This window comes from Plectropomus leopardus, chromosome 8, assembly GCF_026936395.1.
Source record: "Plectropomus leopardus strain MGB_pleo_1.0 chromosome 8, ASM2693639v1, whole genome shotgun sequence".
Lineage (NCBI taxonomy): Eukaryota > Metazoa > Chordata > Actinopteri > Perciformes > Serranidae > Plectropomus > Plectropomus leopardus.
The window spans coordinates 23,506,010-23,527,759 of record NC_142183.1 but is presented as its reverse complement, the minus strand read 5'-3'; positions in this window follow the sequence as shown (position 1 = coordinate 23,527,759).

Genomic DNA, 21,750 nt, shown 5'->3' with positions numbered 1-21,750 from the left:
TCAATAAACTCTGAACCATAGACTGTATACAAGGATGCACGACATGCCCACATTTACCCCGCTATGCTTAAGTGAGGTTAAAATATCAGAGATACGGGCGTTCTCCATCTTGATGTCATCGAGAGCCGCATTCTACGCATTCTCGCCAAAACACCTGTCCTACCAATCGCAAGCAGTCCCATTAAATGGGAGTGCATGGATTAGCACACATAGCTGTCAATCATGGCGGAACATCCCCTTTTGTAGAATTTATTAACTAATTAAAACCAAGCTTATCATAAAAACAAACACTTGAATAAACATCAGGGTGATGAGAACTACCTTCAGTGTCAGAAACCATCTTTGGGAAAAATTTGTTTGGCGTGTACTTTGAGTTTTTAGTTTGGCCTACGTCCCATTCACAAACATGAAGGGGCGGGCTACACTTTGGGGGAACTGTCATGTTGTCCATCTTTATATACAGTCTATGCTCTGAACACACAGACATGATGCACATATTTATATTCAGAGTGACTTACACTTTTCGAGAAAACCATTCTGGTGTCCACTGCAAATAAACATCCAGAAAGCTGCTTAGAATACATAGAAAAAAAGATGCTCTTTTTCACTCCAGAACTTCCTAAGAATTATCACATTTTTATGTTTTTTTGGTATCAAAGTTATCCAGTGATGGTTTCTGTACATCCATCAGTATATAGCAAACATGGAGTGGTAATGTGGCATATTTCTAAGGGTGCTGAATGGTGTGTTACAGTAGAGAGCATTAGGTGTGCCGCTTGTCTCGATAATGTCCAAGAGAGGGCCTTTTGGGCTTTCAGAAAACCCTGTCTCTATAATGTAGTTGAGAGCACATTTTGAAATGTATCATTCAGTCAAGGACAGCCAAGTTGCAGATGGTTGGAGACTTCCCAACATGTGTATTCAGACTTCTCCTAAATATTAATGGAACTGTGAAAACAATGCAGCAGAACATCACGGAAATGGATGAAGATACCTTATTAGCTCTCAGATGTTCACCCCGCTCACCATGAGGGTAACTAATAGAGAAATAATGGTGTATGTTAGATTCACTCGTTTTCTATATTGGATTTATTTTACCCTCAGTGTGGCTATTATGAGCTCCTAACCCGAGGCATTAACACCTTTGATTAAGAGAAGATAGTCATCAACACAGCTGCCATATTCCATCCCCTCTATTGTTGGTTGAATGTCACCTCCTTTAATTAGCCCCCAGGTTGGGAATCAGCCATCTATTTTGTGGCCAGACTTTCCCTCTATCCTGCTGTCCAGGAGGGAGACCAGATGTTTTTCACAGAATGATTAAGTCATGAGACTTGACTGGTTTGTGGGACTACAGATGGAGTGCCCTCTAAGTTTCCATTGTTGTAATTTCTTTTACCAAGATATAGAGGGCGACAAGGGCAAACATGCTAAAATGGTTTGTTTTGTTGGTTTGTGTTTGTGACTTTGAATTGTTTCTGTATTTGCAGCATGTTTGCTGTAAATGTGATTTGTTTTTGGTTTTTTTGGCACTTTTCCCCCCTTTTGCTAGATGTTTGCAATGTTTTTGTTTTGTTTTTTGATTTTTATTTTTGTTTTTGAATGGCATCATTTCTGAAGCCGCAGCACATTTCTCCTCATGGAAATATTCTGTAGTGCAATATTTTGCTCTTGTTCACAACTGTACCAAGACTCTAGAGCTGGCAGCAAACAACTTTGCCATTACCCTTGTCCACCAAAACTAGCCTGTGTATGCAGGTTTATTAATAGCAGGTAAACCTGTAAAAAATAGATGATAGACTACTTTTCCATAGCCACTAGATTTGGGCAGTGTACAGCACTCTGTAGTAGATGAGCACACCTTTTTGTTGTTGTTGTTTGTTGTTTTTTTTTTCTTTTTGTGTCATGTTTGACATCATTGGCCAGAAAAGAGATCATTAAACAGAGGAAAGCAGCATGAAGGCCAGTGAAAATGTGGTAGTGGTTACTTCTACTTTATATCTTTAACTTTTTCAGTCTGTCTCTCAAACTCGGTGCCAACTAAATTTTGAACATTAATGAGCTCTACTTGTATGGAGACACATAGTATTCGCAGACAAAGGGACTAAAATCAATGTGTCCACCCAGGTGCCGGTCAAAGCTGATTGGAGCTGGAACTGATAAATACCCATGAATACTATAGTCATTTGTCGCAGTAGTGAATGCCATTTGTAACTTTTCCCCTTAAATACAAAAGCAAGATGGGTGTTTGTGTTTTTTTGTCTAGTAGGAAAGGGGCTTAAGATTGTTTGTTGTACTTTAACTGAGCAGGGTCATCTAAAAAACAACTGTTTTACAAAGAACATTTAATGTAGTTAAAGTCTCATAACTTCACACCCGCCCCATTGATCGCTTCTTCCACTTTCAAGTTGGAACAAAAAGTGGTGAGATGTAATTTGATTACATTAACAGTATAATTCAGTCAATCACACTGATTACTTAGAGGCAGCAGACTGTCATTGTGAATACAAAAGACCTAACAGTCTTGTGAGTATAGATTCTCCTTAATCCTCTCTTCATCTGTTCTCTACAAAAGTAGCCACAGATGCACTTCTAAACTGTTGAATACCTCATTATCACCTTTTCATTGGGCTTAATCCTTAATCCTTAGGTATGCTGTAAATGTTTTTGACCACTGTTAGTGGTGTGGAGCAATGTTTTGCTGAAAAGGTCCCCATGAGTTTGAGGATGCACATGTGCGCAGTGCCATACACATCCCTGCTTCTGCCAAATGTAACATTACGCCAACAAAGGCAGTGAAGCAGAAGGTTGTGTGATAGGAAAAATGGATGGGAACGATGCATAATTTAAACTATTGGCTTTGAAAAAAATAAATTAGCTTTGCAGATGTTTCATGAGGAAGAAAATGGATTTATGTCATTTGTTAGACTTAAAGAATACACACAGTGCATTTGAGTAAAAACACTGAATATAAACACACTTGTTTGTACTATATTGTATGTAGCAGTTTGGGCTGCTTTGTGAAATTTGAAATCATGAGTTGGAGACCTGAAGTGGAGCAGTTTTTCTTTTGTTTTGTTTTTTTAATCAGACGGTGTGCAGTCTAGGCTACTTCCGTGGATGTTTCGGTCCCTAAATGTAGCTGCAGAGTGAGTGCTCCTCACTTGCATGCTGCTCTGCAGTGCAGGCAGCTGCAGACCCAGACCCAGGGTGTGTCTGAGTGATATAGAGGAAGCTGCTTGGAGGAGGAGGAGAGCCATTTCCCGGGCAGGCTCTGAGATAACATTATCTTCTGACTTCTGCTTGGAAGTGGTAAATTACCATCTTACAGCAACTTCATACAATAAAATCTCTGTCTTTTGTTTGATATCTAGCGGCGGCAAACTAACAGTATTGTTTTTTTCTGATCCATCTTTAGCTTAGTTAAGTTGGAACATCAGCTTGGCTTGTTTACTATAAACTGCAGGGAAAAAAAGAACAAATAGTTAAATGTTTGTATTGAACAGCCAAATCCAATTCAACTGAAATAATTCGGAGTGGGGTACAGACGTATTGGCAGCAGACAGCTGAAATGTTTGTTTAATTTAAGCCTGACATTAAGATGTTTTCACTGACCTTCTTCAGAGTCATCCCCTCCTACGCTGAAAGCTTTTATTCCCTCAAGGACAAAACACACATACAGTCTTAAGAGTAAACCATGTGTAGTAAATACTGTACATGCTTGTGGTGAGTGCTAATGTTTATCTGAGTGCTGTGGAGAGATAAACATATGCCTATATAATCCCCAAACTTTTATCTGGACAAGCCACAGTCACACACACATTCAGGCAGACAGAGGCAAACACACCCACACTGACATTTATTCATTGACATTTAAATAAATTTGGCCTCAGGGTCTGTGGGAATATTTGGATCTATAAAGAAAACCCCAAATGGCAGCTGTCATTTACTTACAAAAGTAAAATTGTCAAACAGCTCCGACAATATAAAGATCCATGTTGCTTATATTTCTGCTACGGTCTGCAAAATATAATAAACCATAACAGATGTCCAGTAATTGACGTACCATCTGCGTCAGAGGAAATCTTATTTATAGAGAGATGTGCGTGACAGTGGCGTGACAACTTTATGACCGCTCGGAGAAGCACTGCGGTTCATGTCAGTGCTCTGTTTAGAGCAGATAGCAAGACTTTTTAGACTTTCAGATCTGTATTTCCCCTATGGCCTTGTGGTCTGTTAGTGGGATTTCAGAAGTATCAGAGCAGGATGGTGTGTGTGTGTACATGGTTTTATGTTTTAAGCAGAATAGAACAGGTGCGCCTTTCCACGCCCTGTTACATTTAAGAATTACAAACTAACACACATGAAAGCCACATTTACAGTAGAAGCAGAAGAGGACTCTGAAATACTCTTGTTACTTAACCTGCCCTCCCCCTCCTCTCTTTTTGTTAACAGCTCTCCTGGTGTGTAAATACCAGCCTGGTGATTAATGATGGGATGTAAGTCCTGTTGTGTCTCTGTCACATCATCTATCATACAGCCCAGAATGACCAATAGCTATGACAAGATGAATGGGCCTGATAAACCAGGTCTGGTGGGCTCTGTTCACCCTTTCGTTATTAGTTACACCTCTAAAGCCGGACAATGATTACTGCACTCACAGCAACTCTAGCCAGAATTCAACATGTGACTCCAAACCCCAAACAAATCTGTTTCGATAACCCTTGACTCGTCTTTTTGCCACTGTAATGACCCATGGTTAACTTCTGTCGATTAATACCTGAAAAAGAAATCCTGTTCAGATTCATTTTCACTGTTTTGCTTGGTTAAACACCAAGTGTCGTATTTGGAGGCAGGTGGTTATTTGTTCTGTGCCCAAGTTCAAATGGCACAGCTCTCACCTGTCACATTGAGCTAAACTAAATAAATGCTCCACTGTGTGATTGAACTGCTGCAGATACGACTGGTGTGAACACGCCCTCAGGGCACTAAAAGGAAGCACGGTGTAATCAGAGAGCCAACACATTACATCTAGAGCTGAATCCATATACCTCACGGCCATACCCTGCCCTTTCTGAAAGGCTAGGCTTTGCTTTTTGCCACAATGGGCTACTTGGCTCTTACCTTCACAGGCCCAGGCTGGTTGTTACTGGGATTCTCCCCCCTCCTGGTCTCCAGTGGCGAGCTGCCCTTTTCACTCGTCAAAAGAGCAGAGTAACACCCTTTCTTTGATTGAAGGCTGGAAAGTCGAAGGTATGATACACACCTTAATATCCACCTCTGCTAGCTAACTGATCCCCTGTATCATCACTTAAAAGTAGTTCCTTTATATTGTTTGCTCCTAATATAGATGATTTACATACTGAAGTGTATTCTGAAAAAAAAATTAAGCAAGATATATCTGAAGTCAAGGCAGTATATGCTTATTTTTTGTTTGATACTACATGCGGCAGTTTTTATCTTTTATCTCCGTTTTCTTATTTTTGAAATCTAACTTTTTCAGCTTTATTGTTTCGAATGCCTTTCTCTCACTCACATAGAAGAGACAGGATTCATGAGCAATGAACCATAAATACCACAAGCCTCATCTTTATTCCTTATAAATCACAAAAAGGTTATCTATGTTGTATAATGTGTGGAATAATTCACAGTTCAGAGGTGCATCACAGTTCATCGTCAGTGCATTGAAAAATGTCTCCAAGCAGCCTGTTGCTTTAGATTAGTATTACCTGGTCCCTGTGCAATCTGTGATAATTGGTAATCGTAACCTCATGTGAACCTGCAACTTCATAAACTGCAAGATAAAAAAAATCCATTTCAAACAGTGATTATATTTCACCAAACACAGAGGTCATCCAAAATATCAAGGGTGCTGTGAACATTATTAAAAAGAGCTTAGAAAGAAATTTAGGTTCAAATTCAGCATTCACACAAGGTCCCTGTATAATTGTGTCCCCATTGTCAACAAGGCCATAGTCCAGCGCTCCAGAGCACCTCTCCTTGGGTTTGCGGTTTCAGCTAAGTCCGCATGATGTTCCCAGGGGTCATCCGCACAGAGCTGGCTGAGCTGGATGAGCTGGCGGATCCTGGCCGCTATGCTTGACCTCCCGGCAGTCTGAAGTAATTGGCAGTCGGAAATCTCACCTCTCATCTACGATAGGATGGGTCTGTGCTCAGCATAAAAATAACATCTCCTCCATTTACACTTCACAACTCCTGCTCTTGGTGTCATTGAAGTTTGCCAATAGAGAGAGAGAGAGAGAGCAAAGGGTTGATACGTGTTCACCATGTCATATTTTTCTCCACTTATGAGAGTCGATTGAGCATTAAAAAGAAAATCATACTGAGGTTATCATGGTTCTCACCCCTGGAGATTCTTGACTATTTTGAACCTATGTGGGAGGTGACCTGAGGTGACCCATTGCTACCAGAGTGTTTGAATAATCAGTCAGTATCATTTTTATATCATATAAATATTTCACCATTTACCACGTCACCAGTATTTGTGTAGACATCATTTAAAAGGAAAAAAGAAAAGCAAAAAAAGGAATCATCACGTGACAGTGTCTTTCCTTTTTTCTTTTATATTAGTCCTGTATTTCCCTCGACATTACCCTTATTAGACCCACATGGGTGTGTGTATTCACATTTATCTGATATAGACCTCTAGTGGACAGGAATACTGTGATATATCTGCCACAAACTCTGTAGAGGGAGGAAATATTTGCTTTCCATTTGCTACCAGCAGTTTTTGTTGGTTTCTCCTCTGACAGCAGTTGTCCCTGAGCCCTGACCAAAAGTTTATTTTGAGCCAAAATACAATCTTTCCCTAACTGAAACCAAGTAATTTCATGCTTAAACCAAACAGTATTTACAGTCTACAGTCTATATGTGACATTCAGATAATTTACATAGCATCAAATCACTATGTCCTGTGTAAATGTATAGTGGAGTAATGGCACCCAGAGCAGAAAATTAAGTCACATTGTGTGTGTTGCAACCCGAGCGCTTCTCTGTGGTTTGTTGTGGTAAGCCAGTTTATCCGCGTGTGCATGTTAGTGCATGTTATCCCACAGGCCCATAATGCAGTTACCGCGGATAACTTGACAGCGCTTTAGCGGAAGCTTTGCGCCCACCCTCCAGTTCTGCCACCTCCATGCCAAGAACCGTACTGCATGCAGCTCACATGCCGTGAATTTTATATTGAGCCCCTTTAACAATAATAATAAGCAGTGCATCATATGTGTCAATTAAATAGAAAAACCAGTTCTAAATGAGCCCAAAATTAGCATGACGTAGCATTGTCTAAATTTGGCGTATTTGTTTAGTTATAGATAATTTGATGAGAAAAATAACTGCATTGTAAAGCTGGAGCTAATAAGCTCAGCTTAGGGTAAGACAGGAATCAGGTAAACACAGGTGGCCTGACTTTGTCCAAAGGCAAAAAAAAAACAAAAACGCTCCTACAATTTTCACTAAAGCCCAATAATATTTAATACAATGTGTGTATTTTATTTAAACTCTACAGAAAAAGCAATGTAAACATGACAGGTTTTGGTTTTAAGGGTAGATATGTACTGTAACAACCAGGCTCCCAGGACGTGCGACAGGCTTTGAAGCCAATTTTTTTAGCGGTCAAGAAGGGGAATTGCAACGCGATTGGCCCAAAAATCCTTTTTCCCATAGACGTATATCTTGAAAGGGACGTCTGTAAATTGGTGGAAACATATTTTTCGAGCTTTATAACCTCCTATGAAATAAAGTGAATTTTTAATATCAGAATATGATCCGCTCGGTCAGATAACATTTGGAAAGTCTAGAAGAGCCGCACAATTCAATAATTTTATCGGCATTCAAGTCAGCCGAGCACTAAACTGGAGGTAGCAAGCTTGGCCAGTGGCAATCTCTGGTGCGCTTATACGAACCCAATGATGCGGAAGTGTCACCGATTATCTAGATAATTTTATATGTAGCAGTTGAACTTTTTTCATGCACCACTGAGCAACTTTCATACGACTGGATGGGGTCCCACCTCCAACACTCTCTGTACATCCATGATAACAACAGCTAGGCACAGTGACTTCCTGATGTCTTGTCATCACCGTGAGGTTGCTGGGCAACCGGCAGAGAAGCTGTACAGAAGTTCTGTAAGCACCACAAACAAACTTCCACATATCTCCAAACTTTAGCAAAAAAAATGTTCACATATATCACATAATAATAGAAAAGCTTTGACATTCAGCAGTTACTGTGATGGAAAAGCACTTAATTTTCTTCAGCTTCAACTTTGTACATCACTTATGGCTCAGAGGTTCCTGATCTCTGCCCCGGGGAGTATGAGTGCACACCTACAGCCCATATTATGAAGTCATGCAGCCTGTCAACACTCACCTTTACATATGACTGAACAGCACAGCTCTCCTCGCTATTTATTTATTCAGTTAAGTCATGTCTTTCTCAGAGAGTGACCTTGTTGCTTTCACATCTGTCTCATTTCATGATGATCACACCTTGCATTTGCACACACAAGGACCAGCAAACTATTCACTCTCCTTTTTTTCCAAGCCCCGCCACACACATGCACCTCATTCCCATTGACACATCACAGCTTGCAATATGCATGACCAACCTTGCCATTATCTCAACGCAGAAATAATTTCAGTGTCAGGTGTTTCGGCAGGGAGCAGAGATTATTCACCCTGTCATAGACTGTGGAGCTCAGATGGGTGCTGCGGTGCCTGTGTTAAATTTAGTCCCTGTGTGAAAATGACAGTGCTGATGGGGGAGATCTGACCAGGAAAATTAGGCATGTGACTTATGGTGGTACAGATCAGCTTTTTAAAATGTGATGTGTTATCCCAGTTTTAAGATCGTTACAGCAAAGTCCTATTATCTCTGCTAATGACCTCATCATTCAAAGAGAACAAGCTTTATTCACTACCCTCCAGATTCACAGAACAAAAGGCCAGACTGGGGGGTAGGGGGTGTTTTTTTTTTTTTACAACGAGCCCACAGGAAATCATCGACCACTCACTGCTACTTCTCGAGTGCTATTGAGTGGGAAGTTGAAGAAGTTCACTGCACAGTTATACAATCTGTTTCTTTTCAGCTTGCCTCAGCTGGAATGATGGAGTAGAAAGATGTTTCGTCAATTGAAATTTAAGAAAATGACCACTTTGGGAAAAACTCCCTCCAGACAAAAATGTCTTGACTGGAAACATCAAACTGGGAAATTAGGATTTATAAATGGCAACCATTGTAAAAGCCTCCATTTGCTCCAACGAATGACATGCTGACTGAATGCAGACAATTCCAGAGATAGTTTGCCAGATGGACGGCACTTTTGGGGCAGTTGGTTTCCCTGAACCAATGGCTCGATCAATCACATGAAAGAGTGGATTCTAACCTTATCTTTGGTATCCAGGGAACTGTAAATTACTAAGAAATATGAAAATAACTCTCCAGACACAGGTTAAAGGCTGATGAAACTCAACAGAGTCAAGTAGACGGCTTGACTTTCACTTGAGCACACCTACAGGCTTGTGATTGACAAGTGCATTAAACCCTCAGCAATCAAACAACAGGCTCCATCAGCTGTTGGCTCAGCGTGACGGCGAACAAAAAGGCTGCAGTATCTGATTAGACTGACTGACACCGCAACACAGGTTAGCTGGCACACCAGGGATAGCCTGTTTACAAAACTCTGGCCACAGCAGTGTAACCCGACTATAGCAACATTGCAGTCAGCCAAAACAATGGTCTGAGACAGCACAGAGGGTATCAATATTTAACCAAGCAGGCGGGCAGACAAAAGGAGCATGTCCTGGTTTATCTCTCCCAAGGGGATCTGGCACTCCAGCAGGCTAACTGCATTACATTAGCATGCAGAAGTGTAATTTACACCATATTCCTTTGATAGCACTGATGGAGAAAAGCGCGCCTGTGCCCAGACGCGCCTTTTCAATTACCAGGGGCAACAGAGTGAACTAAGTGAACTTACTGATGCTCAGGCCAAACTCCCACATGTGCACAATATTGTAATACAACTCTCGTATAGAGGAACTGTGGATTGATACTAACCCTGCTGGCCACCAACATCGTTAGATGTTGATATTTAGTTGAATTTAGTTTGTGACATTTTATGAACAAAATCTAGTGTCAGGATAACATCTAATGCTCGATTTGATGTAGAAAACTGACAACAGATGATGTTGATATTTAGTTGGATTTAAGTTGTGTAAGGTATGGAGAACTAAACCAGAAACATCAAAATCAATGTGACATTTTAATATAGTTTGGCTTTTAAAACATCATTCACCCAATTTTCATTCCAACCAAAAGTCAACGTCTGTCAAACACTGAACACTATAAACAATGTCTTTCCGATGTCTAGAGCAAGGAAGCGGCTACCGAAGCTACCACTGACAAGCTTAAAAATTAAACTCAAAAACTCAAAAAGCAAGTCACTCCCCATCGACATGTTTAAATTACTGACTTTACAGCAGAAATAAACATGTTTACAGCCTACAGACCAGTGGTTTTATGTCTAGCTTATTTCAATATTCCTGACAACTGTATGGGGGTGAATAGTTTTATTTACCTATATATATATATATATATATATATATATAAAACTCAGCTGTTAACAGTTTATTAAGGCTGAAAGCGGTATCATCATATTATGTCATATCGTTGGGGTACAACACATGCCCAGTAAATTCTAGTCTATGCTTGCTGAAAGGCTCAATTGCTGGCGCTCTGTCAGTGAACTTTGGGTTTTTTTAATCATTTAACTGAAGTGTTCACTCCACAGTTGACCTTGGGTAAGAATATAGTTTATACAAAAAATAAAGATATGGGCCAGGGCAAAGGCATCCAAAGAGGCTAAAAGAAGTTCACCAAAAGAGCAGTGGCATGGATACCCTACATTTATTTGTAGTGCCATCTGCTGTTACCCTTCAACATCACAGCTCTAATTATAATGCGCGTGTGTGAAACCCCATAGCTCCTATGGGGTCAGACAGCATGTCCCAGCCTCCTTTGAGCAGCCTTGTGCCACCTCAGGACTTCAAAACTGTAGTCTACAAACCACTGGGTGACAGTCTTTGATTAATACTGAATGAATTCACAGCTGGGGATAGGTAAAGTAGAACTGCAATAGTTTTTTTTATTGATTTACGACATTGTGCCTCACAGTAAGACCTTGAAATCAGGAGACAGACAATTTGTAATCTGCACGAATTGCCTCTGTAATATTCTATGATCAATAGCCTCAGGGTGTCTTGTCTAAATGAAATATTTACTTTTGAAATGAAATTTGAAATGCAGAGTAATTCATTATGCAAACATACTGACTGTGGTGTTTTGTATGCCTTGATAAACCCCTTAAAGTGGATCTCTTGTAAATGTCAATGAGGAAGCTTTGCAGAATATGGCCGCTGTCACTGTAGTTTAGTGTTTTCTGTTTGTAGCATAGATGAGCTTAGATCACAGTGCACTGAGTGTGTGACAGTTGTATATTTTATATACTGTATTCATATGTGTATTTTTCTGTAATTGGATTTCCTTTGGTGCCTAAATGAAACAATTATGTATAAATGTATGTGAGGAACATTCAGTGTTCAGATGCAACCTGGCAGATTCAAGTGTGCTGATGGATTTAAAGTCCTGCTTAATTAGATGGAGAGGATTGATGGTCTCCTCTGTTAGTCACCGAGTGGGCAGTCTTAAACAACCTGAGCTGCTCTCTCTCTCTCTTTCTCTCTCTCTCTCTCTCTCTCTCTCTCTCTCTCTCTCTCTCTCTCTCTCTCTCCCTCTCTCTCTCTCTCTCTCTCTCTCTCTCTCCCTCTCTCTCTCTACCCCCTCTTTCTCTCTCTGACATTTTAATGCAATTCATTTCCATTCCAAATGTGCATTTCTTCCAAAAGCTTTAATTGTGCACTTCAACCTGCCCTCTGTCTTTTAGAGTCAGAAAGAAAATGCCACAGACCACTTGATGCATGTCAGGTTACCATGAAAGAAGCTCTGTGGGTGGATAAACATTTTTCATGTTCAGTTCAGCAAGAAATGGCAGTCGCCTTTGTCCGTATAAAAGAAAGCACTTCCTATATTCTTTATGGATATTCGCCTTGTTTCTCAGTTGCATTTTAGTATATAAGCCAGAAATGTATACATAGCATCTCATTTAAAGAGGCACTTTGCTGATTTTCAACAAACTTTATATCAAAACATTGTGGGTAGTATGTGTAAATGAACTGTGACAAACTTCCCTCCATCTAGCCAGTGCCTTATTATTCCTCCTTGATCCTGGCGAAACTCAGCCGGATGATGCAAATGACACAAAGCATGTTATTCAGCAAAGTTCCGCTCTCTCTAGCTGAAATGGATTGAAATCCAATCAGACAGCAAAACCAGTCAGTGCTGATCAAATATAAATCAAGATTATGTTACTGCACTGCCTATTTCTTGCCTCAAATGTTTTCAGAAACATGTTTTAACCAACATGTTTTCATCCCAAGTTGCCACATATTGCTGCCTTGTTAGTGGACTTTTGTGTTTATATATTACACTCTAGGTACCCTCCTGCTGCTGGTGTTGACTTTCAAGGATGCCACAACTAACAGGGATGTCAACTAAAACACATAGTAAGATTAGACCACGAAACCACATGGTATTATTTAGGCAACAAAGGCATGGCTGGTTAGGTTTATAAAAAACATCATGGTTTGGCCCTACTTTCATATGGGAAGTGAATGTTTCTGGGTAAAAGTCGGGGTTTGTCTGACCCATCCACCACACCTTTCACCCACCCATCCTATATGGACCCTTCAGCTCCTCATATTTTGTCGTTACTAACTGCATTTCACCCTGACGCCGTCCAGCGGTATATCAAACGGCCACAACAGGTTTCATCCGACCACATTATCGACTGACGCCACCTGTCCACATATAATACTGCCGTGCCAGGTGCCAATCGCTGTAAAAGGTGGCTTTCGGCATTAGTGTGAATGACAAAGCGGTAGTATTTGATGTGTTTAGAATGAAAATGGGCTGTTTTAGCTTATCGTTTAACTGAAATACACGATCATTTGTTACCAGCTGACTGCCATTGTGTCAAACAGATGAGATAACATTACATCACCCACCAGCAGGAGTTTTTTTGTCTTATATGGTGCAGTGCATTCTAGTAGCTGTAGGTTTTCTACCTCTTCAGCAAAACTAAACACCACAGCTCTTTTTCTTTGTTTTCTTGGGTCATGTTGCACCAATTTCAAAAGTATTTGCATCTTTCTAGTCCATAGACAGCATAGACAGATACAGAATGTGAAGAAAAAAAGAGCTGACTGACACTGAGTGCAGAGTACCAGTACTGAGACCGAAGTAACAGAGAATCACATGAAATATAGTGTTTTATTACAGCATGAGTTGGCAGGGAATGAGGCAGAGGTTCAGAGAGAAATAGAGGAGAAGGAGTCAGACGGATGACACAGACGCACACAGACAGAGACGATAAATCAATAAGACAAACTGTGACCAAAAACCTATAGAACCATGCTCTGTGTGTTCCACCTCATTCTGAATGCAGACATGGATTCAGGCCGTCCGTGTTTATATGCAGAGGCCGTATGCATGGAGGAGCAGGGAGGAAAGAGATTCCATTTGAGCAGAAGCAATCTCAGATAGATGTAAACAGGGCAAGTGGGGCCACAGAGATATACCTGCTTGAGCTGATTGAGGCGGGAACACACTGAGGCACGTGGGCGTCCAACATAACCAGGGCCTTAATAGTCTGGACATGCTTTATGCAATAGAATATCGTGATTGACACCCCTGCAGCCATAACATCAGGGCCACAATATTTAATTAAATACCAAATGGCCAAATATACAATCCCCACATGAGCCAGGCCCCCAAAGGAATTAGTCATATTATTGGTTGGAAGGATAGAAAAATGGCTTATAGACTTTATTGATAGAGGAAAGATGAAACCAGAAGCTTTCTAGTTCCACAGACTTGAAATGCACCATAAAATGGGTTTCAAGGATTAGGTCAGAATATGTTCTGATCAAATCAATCATTCAGAGGTGATGCTGAGGACAGGCAGGTTAGGCTGTCAAAGACACATGGTAGCTTGAAAACATAAAGCATGCTGTTCTACCAATAATAATAATACATTTGCTGTAAAGTCTTACTCGGCTGTGGCTTCAGTTCATCTACCTTTGGGCTGTTTTGACCAAAAATAGCATTGTGTTAAAAAAGAAGGCAAGGGTGGTGTTGGCGTGTTGCTGCAGACACCAGTAAGAAAATGAAATATTATCCTGGAGGTTCAGCTTGAATCGTACAAGCTTATCAGATGCTATAACAATATACAACAGTTTGTAATATGAGAGAAGATTTTACAATTCCGTAAAGTAGCTACTGTTCTGATATTGTGTTCCTGTTAACAGATTTATTGTTTGGAGGGGGTGCTATTTGATTTCTTTTTGTTGTGCATGGACGAGTCGATTTTTGAGTTGACATTTAAACTTTGTTAGTATTTTTTTGTCCCACACTGCAGGACACACATAAGAGGAAATGTGGAACATGAAAACCATAGGTACTACAAGTTCATCACAGAAATCCACATCCCCCTAAAAACACCCACAGAAATCAAATAACGATTCCTCTTCATTCACCTCTTTTATTGCAATTCTGTATTTCTAAGTTTACTATGAGAAAAGTCCTACACAAATCAAAAGTCATTGCAGAGGTGATTATTCCATGGGGGAATTTTTCTTTGTTTTTTATTAGCAAAAAAACACAAACACTAAGGAGCTCAAATCATCTTAACCATCTTTATTCAACACTCAGCTAGGCAATTTAGTATAAAATCCTGCGTCCTCTTTGTTTGAGACCAAGACAACAGCTTCAGAGAGTAGACCAAGACCAATTTCAATTACTCAACGCTCAATACTATGCTGTGACTGGTCCACTGTTTCTCAGAGCTCGAGTAACAGCTGTCAATGGCCACATTACCAGACCTGTTTGAATCACTGAATAAAATGTAATGTTTGTGGTGATTCAGAAATTTGGACCACTCTAGATCACATAAACAATCTATCAGAGATGTTAGAGGATGCTTGTATTTGAGTTTGACACTTTAATTTGACTTGCAAATGCTGTGCTTTGTCAGATGATGTTGCATTGCATTTTGGCAAAAGTTGAGCCACGTTGAGCCAAAAATAAAAGTTGCACTTGGCTCAGCTCGATTTTTTACCTCTCGCTGTGCCAAGGCAGTGTCCTCAGTGAAATAAATAAGGATTATTTTGACACAGAACTGTTGTGAGTCTGAACACAGCTTTAAACGGTGTGTGCTATGTGGCAAACCAGCCATCTGATGAGTGGAAGTCAAACTGCATTACCATGTAAAGGGGAGTACCATTTGGGAACCCGCACAGGAGAACTGCACTTATGCCTGCACTTCTGTCACACTTCTGTCTGGTGTCTTTGGTTGTGCAAAGTTTTTTTAAGACAGCTCCAACACAGGGACCAAGACTCCCACATGGATTGTGACTCAGTGACAATAAAAAAGACATTCAAACTCTTGTCTTATTTCAACATTGGAGACATCCAGAGATAGGGCCTATCTTCACACCCGCACTCTCAGCATCTGTCATCTTTTAGCCCAGAGCCCCAAGCTTTTTGGAAGAGAGGGTACAATGTCTGCATTAACACACTCGAACATACACACATTGACCCCTAACTGCACTTTCTGGCTTAAATACTAAAACCTAGTCACAAGTGGCTTTTAAAAACATATTCAGTAGGTTAGGGAAAAACACACAGTGTTATAATGTTGCTCAACAAAAATGATAAAAGTCCGCCTCTTCAACCCTGCAGCCATGTTTGTCGTTTCTCCAATATCAGAGGGTCTTAGTGGTTGGGGTTTTATCTTTTCAAGCAATTATAAAACAGAAAATTTCCAGTTTTAAAACCAGTAAACATGTTGGTAATTGAAAAAAATGTTGCTTATTCTTTGTGCTTAGTCCTTTAAACAAAAGCAGAAAAATCTTACAGCTGCCTATACTCCAGTACAACAACAATAACAGCAGCTAATGCCTCCAAAATGATTATATTGTTATTGTTTAGAGGCTTAGTGACACAGTCTCAGCCACAACTAAATGGCACACAGGTTTGATGAAGGTATGTTTTTTCAGGACTGCTGGATTGCATTGGATTGGATTGCACTGCATAGTACAAATTTTCCTTTTATATGTAACCATTGTACATCCTGCATTGTATATCTTTAAAATTCATAGTGAAATCTGTTACAACAACTGATACGATACTGATATATGTATTATAATCACACTGACAAATGTTGTTTAATACTGATTACATTCCCAATCAGTAGGCATAAAATTTTATAGTGCGAGTTATGGGTCTAATTTTGCAAAACCAATCATGGATAAATGTGAAATGCAGACTAGAGTAGAGTGATTTGTTTTGGTCCATCTGTTTATACACATGCACATAGCATATGCAAAGCCACAGTGGGTGGATCTAAAGTTGGCCCACTGGTAACACAGACCCTCCTCCTTAAACCATTTCTGACACAAAAACTGCAACTTGAAATGAATAACACTCCATTGATACTTATTCACTCTTCCCTCGATTATGTGATAAATAATTAAACAGTTAATGCATCTTCCTTCATGTTTACCACTCCTTTTCTTAGTGGCAGAATTTTTTTCTAAATGATAAACACTTTATCTGCCTACAACTGTCCTCTATGTCACTTAACCACAGACATGCTACGTTAGTATGTTTCATATCTATCATATCTGTGTTTCTGCAGCGATGTGGTTGTGATAATATGTATATGTCTGACGTGATGACATGATACCTGGGCAAGACAGCCGTCAAGCTGCAGAACACTGTTCAAGACCAGGAAACAACGAAATAGGTTGTTTTTTTTCGAGTGCCGTCAGTGGTATTCCCAGCTGTAATTATGCCACCAAAAGCACGTGTTTTAAGCTAAAACACACCACAGTGTTGTTTAAACAAAAATGTGAAGTTATAATGTAAAAATGTCATGTATGTGTAGTTTGCAGAAACAAAAAATGCTAACATTTATTCTGGTGATTGGGTTGTTTAGCCAGTGTGCAGTAATCACACACTCCACATAGGACCAGCTTGCTGCTTGTAATGAAGCTCAAGGTTCAGCCAGAATGCTCCTGCACCATTCCCCCTAAGCTGCTAATTCAGCCCTAATACAGACTGCCAGCGGCACTTTTCCATCACTGTGGAGGACATAACGCAGAGTGTTTGTACAGCAGTTAAAGAGAAAGGTCACAAAGAGGAGGGATTTTCCATCACTTGTTGAAGCACTAGACACTTGCCCCAATGAGCGCTTGCCAAGATGAATGGTCACCTAAGGCTTCTGTCACACCACCTGTGACAAGCTGTGTTGTGGACTTCAGCTGACTGTCGTATATAAACTTTCATTAGGGTGTCAGCACAGTGACACAGAGACTTAACACTTTCCCTACTTTGTTGACATCCGACCAATTCAGTGGACTAATAAAGAAATAATGTTTGTATGCTGTAATCATAAAAGGAAAGCTATTTTCATTCTTTACCTCTGTATTGCCCATTATTGTTTATTGGGAATATTTTTTAATGGAGACTTAATGGGTGCAATCAGATTTTATGACGCCATTTCTGCGACCCTGAAAGGATAAGAAGGTATAAACATGGAAGGATAGATGTTTCTGCATCTACCAGTTGTGTGAGTATACATGTGTGTGTGTGTGTGTCTGTGTGTGTGTCTTTAGTCTGTTTGTGTGTGATTGTGTGTGACAGGCTAAACAGGCTCTTGTGTCTGTAGGTTCATTGATTTTGTTTTAACTGCTTGTCATTTGGTTCTTGTCTATCTTTAATTATGATTTAATGATGTTTTGTAGGTTCTTCTAGCTCTCTCTCTTTCTGTGTGTGTGTGTGTGTGTGTGTGTGTGTGTGTGTGTGTGTGTGTGTGTGTGTGTGTGTGTGTGTGTGTGCGTGCGTGTGTGTGTAGTTATTTGGGTGTGCCAGGCTAATACTGCCATGTCCACTGTCTTTACAGTATACTGTTGTTTTAGATCATTCTGACTTTAAGGTCAATACGAATGTCTGCATTTAAGAATTTAAAAAAATATGACAATAGTTTGGTCTTTTGGATCTCTTAAAGGTCCAGTGTGTAAGATTAAGAGGGATTTAGCTGCACCTAGTGGTCAATATTACAGATTTCAATCAGCTTAAACTTGTGGTTAGAATTCCATCAGTGTTAATTGTTCAGGAGATTTTGTACCCTGAACAGATTAATCAGCGGTCTCTTTTTTCCAGACAAATTGACTCAGGGATTATAGCTTGAAAGAACAATAAACAAAGCAGTTTCACTAAAAAAAAAAAAAAAGGTTTTTCTAATGCTTTAGTGGCAGAGAGGCTTGTAACTTTGGTGGCTGATGCAAAGATGTGAATGGCCCTATCTATAGCCGGTGGAGGACCCGCTTCCTATGGACACCTCATTCTAAGGCTAAAACACAAATATTCTTATTTTCAGGTGATTATACAGCAACAAAAACATACTTATTATATTATGTTCTATTTATGCCAATATGTCCCAAATTATCCCAATATATCCCCCCGAAATTCCAAACACTGAACCTTTTAAATGATCCCTAAATTTTGTCATCAAAGAATTGTCATTAAAGATGTGTGCAGATGTGTGCATTTTACATTTAGGGTGAAAATATTCTTGCAGATGCTCTCTGGCCACTGTTTCTAAGCTACATCAAAATGGTTTTGGCTTTTCTGTATTGCAATTTCTTGTCATTATTGTTCAACGCATTTATCATAAGCAAGAATTGTCTTATTGGCTTTACTAATAATGACCCTACTTTGGCTGAAATAGCATGCAGATACTACTGTGATACAAGTATGCATTACTTTCATTACTGATCAATCAATTGTTTATTTTTTACTACTTATGCAGTTCCTCCAATGTCCACTTCAGGTATTATTTGTTTACTATAATTCACCCGTTTACATGTTTTTAAGTCAAGTCAGCTCAATTTGATTTATAAAGCCCATTATCACAAATAACAATTAGCCTGCTTTACAGCATATGACATCCCTCTGTCCTTAGACCCTCTTGCATCGAATAAGGAAAACCTCCCCCCAAAAAACCCCTATAACGGTGAAAAAAACCTAGAAGACACCTCAGAAAGAGCGACTGAGGAGGGATCCCTCTTCCAGGATGGACAGATGTGCGATAGATGTCGGAGGATTTTCAATTAAATTCTGGATTTTACAGGGAGCCAATGCAAAGAAGCTAAAACAGGAGAAATATGATCTCTTTTCTTGGTTCCCGTTAATACATGTGCCACAGCGTTCTGGACCAGTTGGAGAGTCTTTAGAGACTTGTTGGGGCAACCTGATAATAGGGAGGTACAGTAATCCAGCCTAGAATTAAGGCGAAAAGTTACTGTTATTTAAGGGCGGGGCAGCTTCAGTCAAGAATGGCTGAAATGCCAAACTCAAGGCTTCAAAACAGGAGTCCACAAACCACTGGGTCTTGTTTTGGGTGCTGTATCCATTTTTTTTATTAGTGTATGATTTAACATATACAATGTTAACATAGAACTGAAAAACACGTCATCAAAATTGCCCCGCAGCTCAATTTGATGATTTAAAATGTATTGCTTTTCACAACTAATGGTAAAAAAAAACAAAAAAAACAAAGGCTATTCAAGTACCAATACTATGAGCCAAAGATGATTAATTTCTGTTGATTAACTGACTACTTATTTAAGCACAAGTTTTGAACAGGCTCATTTTCTGCAAACCCACTCAACATATGACTTCTGATTGCACTAGTGACTGTCACAACAACATGGCATTTGATAAACTGTTGTGATAACTCACTCACAGGCCTGAGGCACAAGTACGCACTGTGATTGTCCTGATTTGTGTAATTTCATTCTCAATTTATCTGATTCAGCTGTAGCAGAATGTATGCTTAAAGCCGGCAGCATATATCATTATTCAGAACATTACTTTCTGATGGCAGCCTAAAAAGTTGCTTTTGCCTCTAACTGCTGCCATAAATCAGTGAAAAGCTTTTACGTTTCATTATGGGATGGGGGCATTATCTGTCTTTTCACAGAGTTCAGGTTTGTTGTCTGCGGTCTCTGCACACTTAAAAAATGGAAATATTTAGATGTAGAAGCCCTTTTAATAAAACTAGTACTGTTTAAAGTGCTTTCTCTCTTTGGAAGATGTTAAGTAAGGCTAATGAAAGTATTGAACTTTTAAATCATTCCTTCAGGTTTGGTCAATATTTTTTCTCCAGTTTAAACAATTATTGCATTTTTGTACTGGGTTCATTTAAGTTCATCCTGCCTACAAGCAAACAAGCAGCTACAGTCACTGAGAACAGAGGACCAATAATATTACTCTCTGTACAGTAATAGATCACTGTGCTAATGCTTCAAACCACTGTAACAGACATCCCACTGTGGTCACATCTCATCTAAATCAGGTCTTTAGGGTTTAGCTTCACTCACTAATTGCTTCCTTTCGCCCAAATACAAAATCAGGCCTGTGAAACAGCAAAAAATAAATGTTTAGTTCATTATATGAGCTTGAACTTTGCTGGAGTTTTTAATGGTACCCTCTGACTCTCTGCCAGGGTTTTCATTTTTCTTTGATTCTTATCTCCCCAGGTACAAAACAGTGCAATCCAGTTCTTCCAACAAGAGTTTGCTGTAAACGTGCCTCTTTTCTCTGATATCAAAGGCAGCAGAACACGCCATCAATCATTTGCTTAAACCCTTAATCATCCAAGCCCACGAGTCCATTAAGGCTAAAATTACTACTCAACATCCCTGATATTGTAGATCTAACAAGCCCTACAGCATGCTTTAGTTCTACTATATATTTAAGTCAAATGAAGCAAACAATCACTACAGGGCTTTAATTTCATATATAACTATCAGATTTTGGGCGGGGGAAGCTATTATAAATCTCATTAATCACTTTTGTGGCTAATGCTTTTGTTTTTCTTTTTTTTTTCCTTTTTTTTAATTAGCTCTCTGAGCACAAATTAAACTATTCTGGTGGAAAGATTCAGTCAATTAACTCCAATTGCAAGAGCGAAAACAATGACCTTTAATCATTACACAGTGTAACTATTCAAGGGTCCTGGGGTTATGTTTGTTATACTGATAGGACGTCTAGTTTAGTGAAAAAGGTTATAGCTTATGTTTGGGTGGTTTGGTAAATGTCCTGCCATTTTATCAGCTTAGGTTTGTTGAAAAAATATTGGCAGCCACATAACAGCAAATTTGAAATATTGGAGCAAGTAACAGTCAAAACATCTTCAGCAGATGCACCAGTGCAGCTTGAGCATTCTGCATAACATAAGGAATCAAAACATTAATTTTTCATGATTTTTACACATGGCTGCACTTCTCTTCGGTTTCGCTGTTGTGCTGAGATAACACACCTTCCCATAAATCAGCCAACAGCGTTTACAAAATGAGCTTTAAGAAGATAATTTAGTTTTTGAAAAAATGTCTCCCAGCCTTTCCACAATTTTTACCCCAAATTCATAAACAGGCTGGTCTTATTTTGTGCAATATTTTGAACATGCATTGACTCAAATACCACACAGAGTGGTAACTTCAAGCAACACATGCAACTATTCTCGGTCCAACTTTTATGAATTAG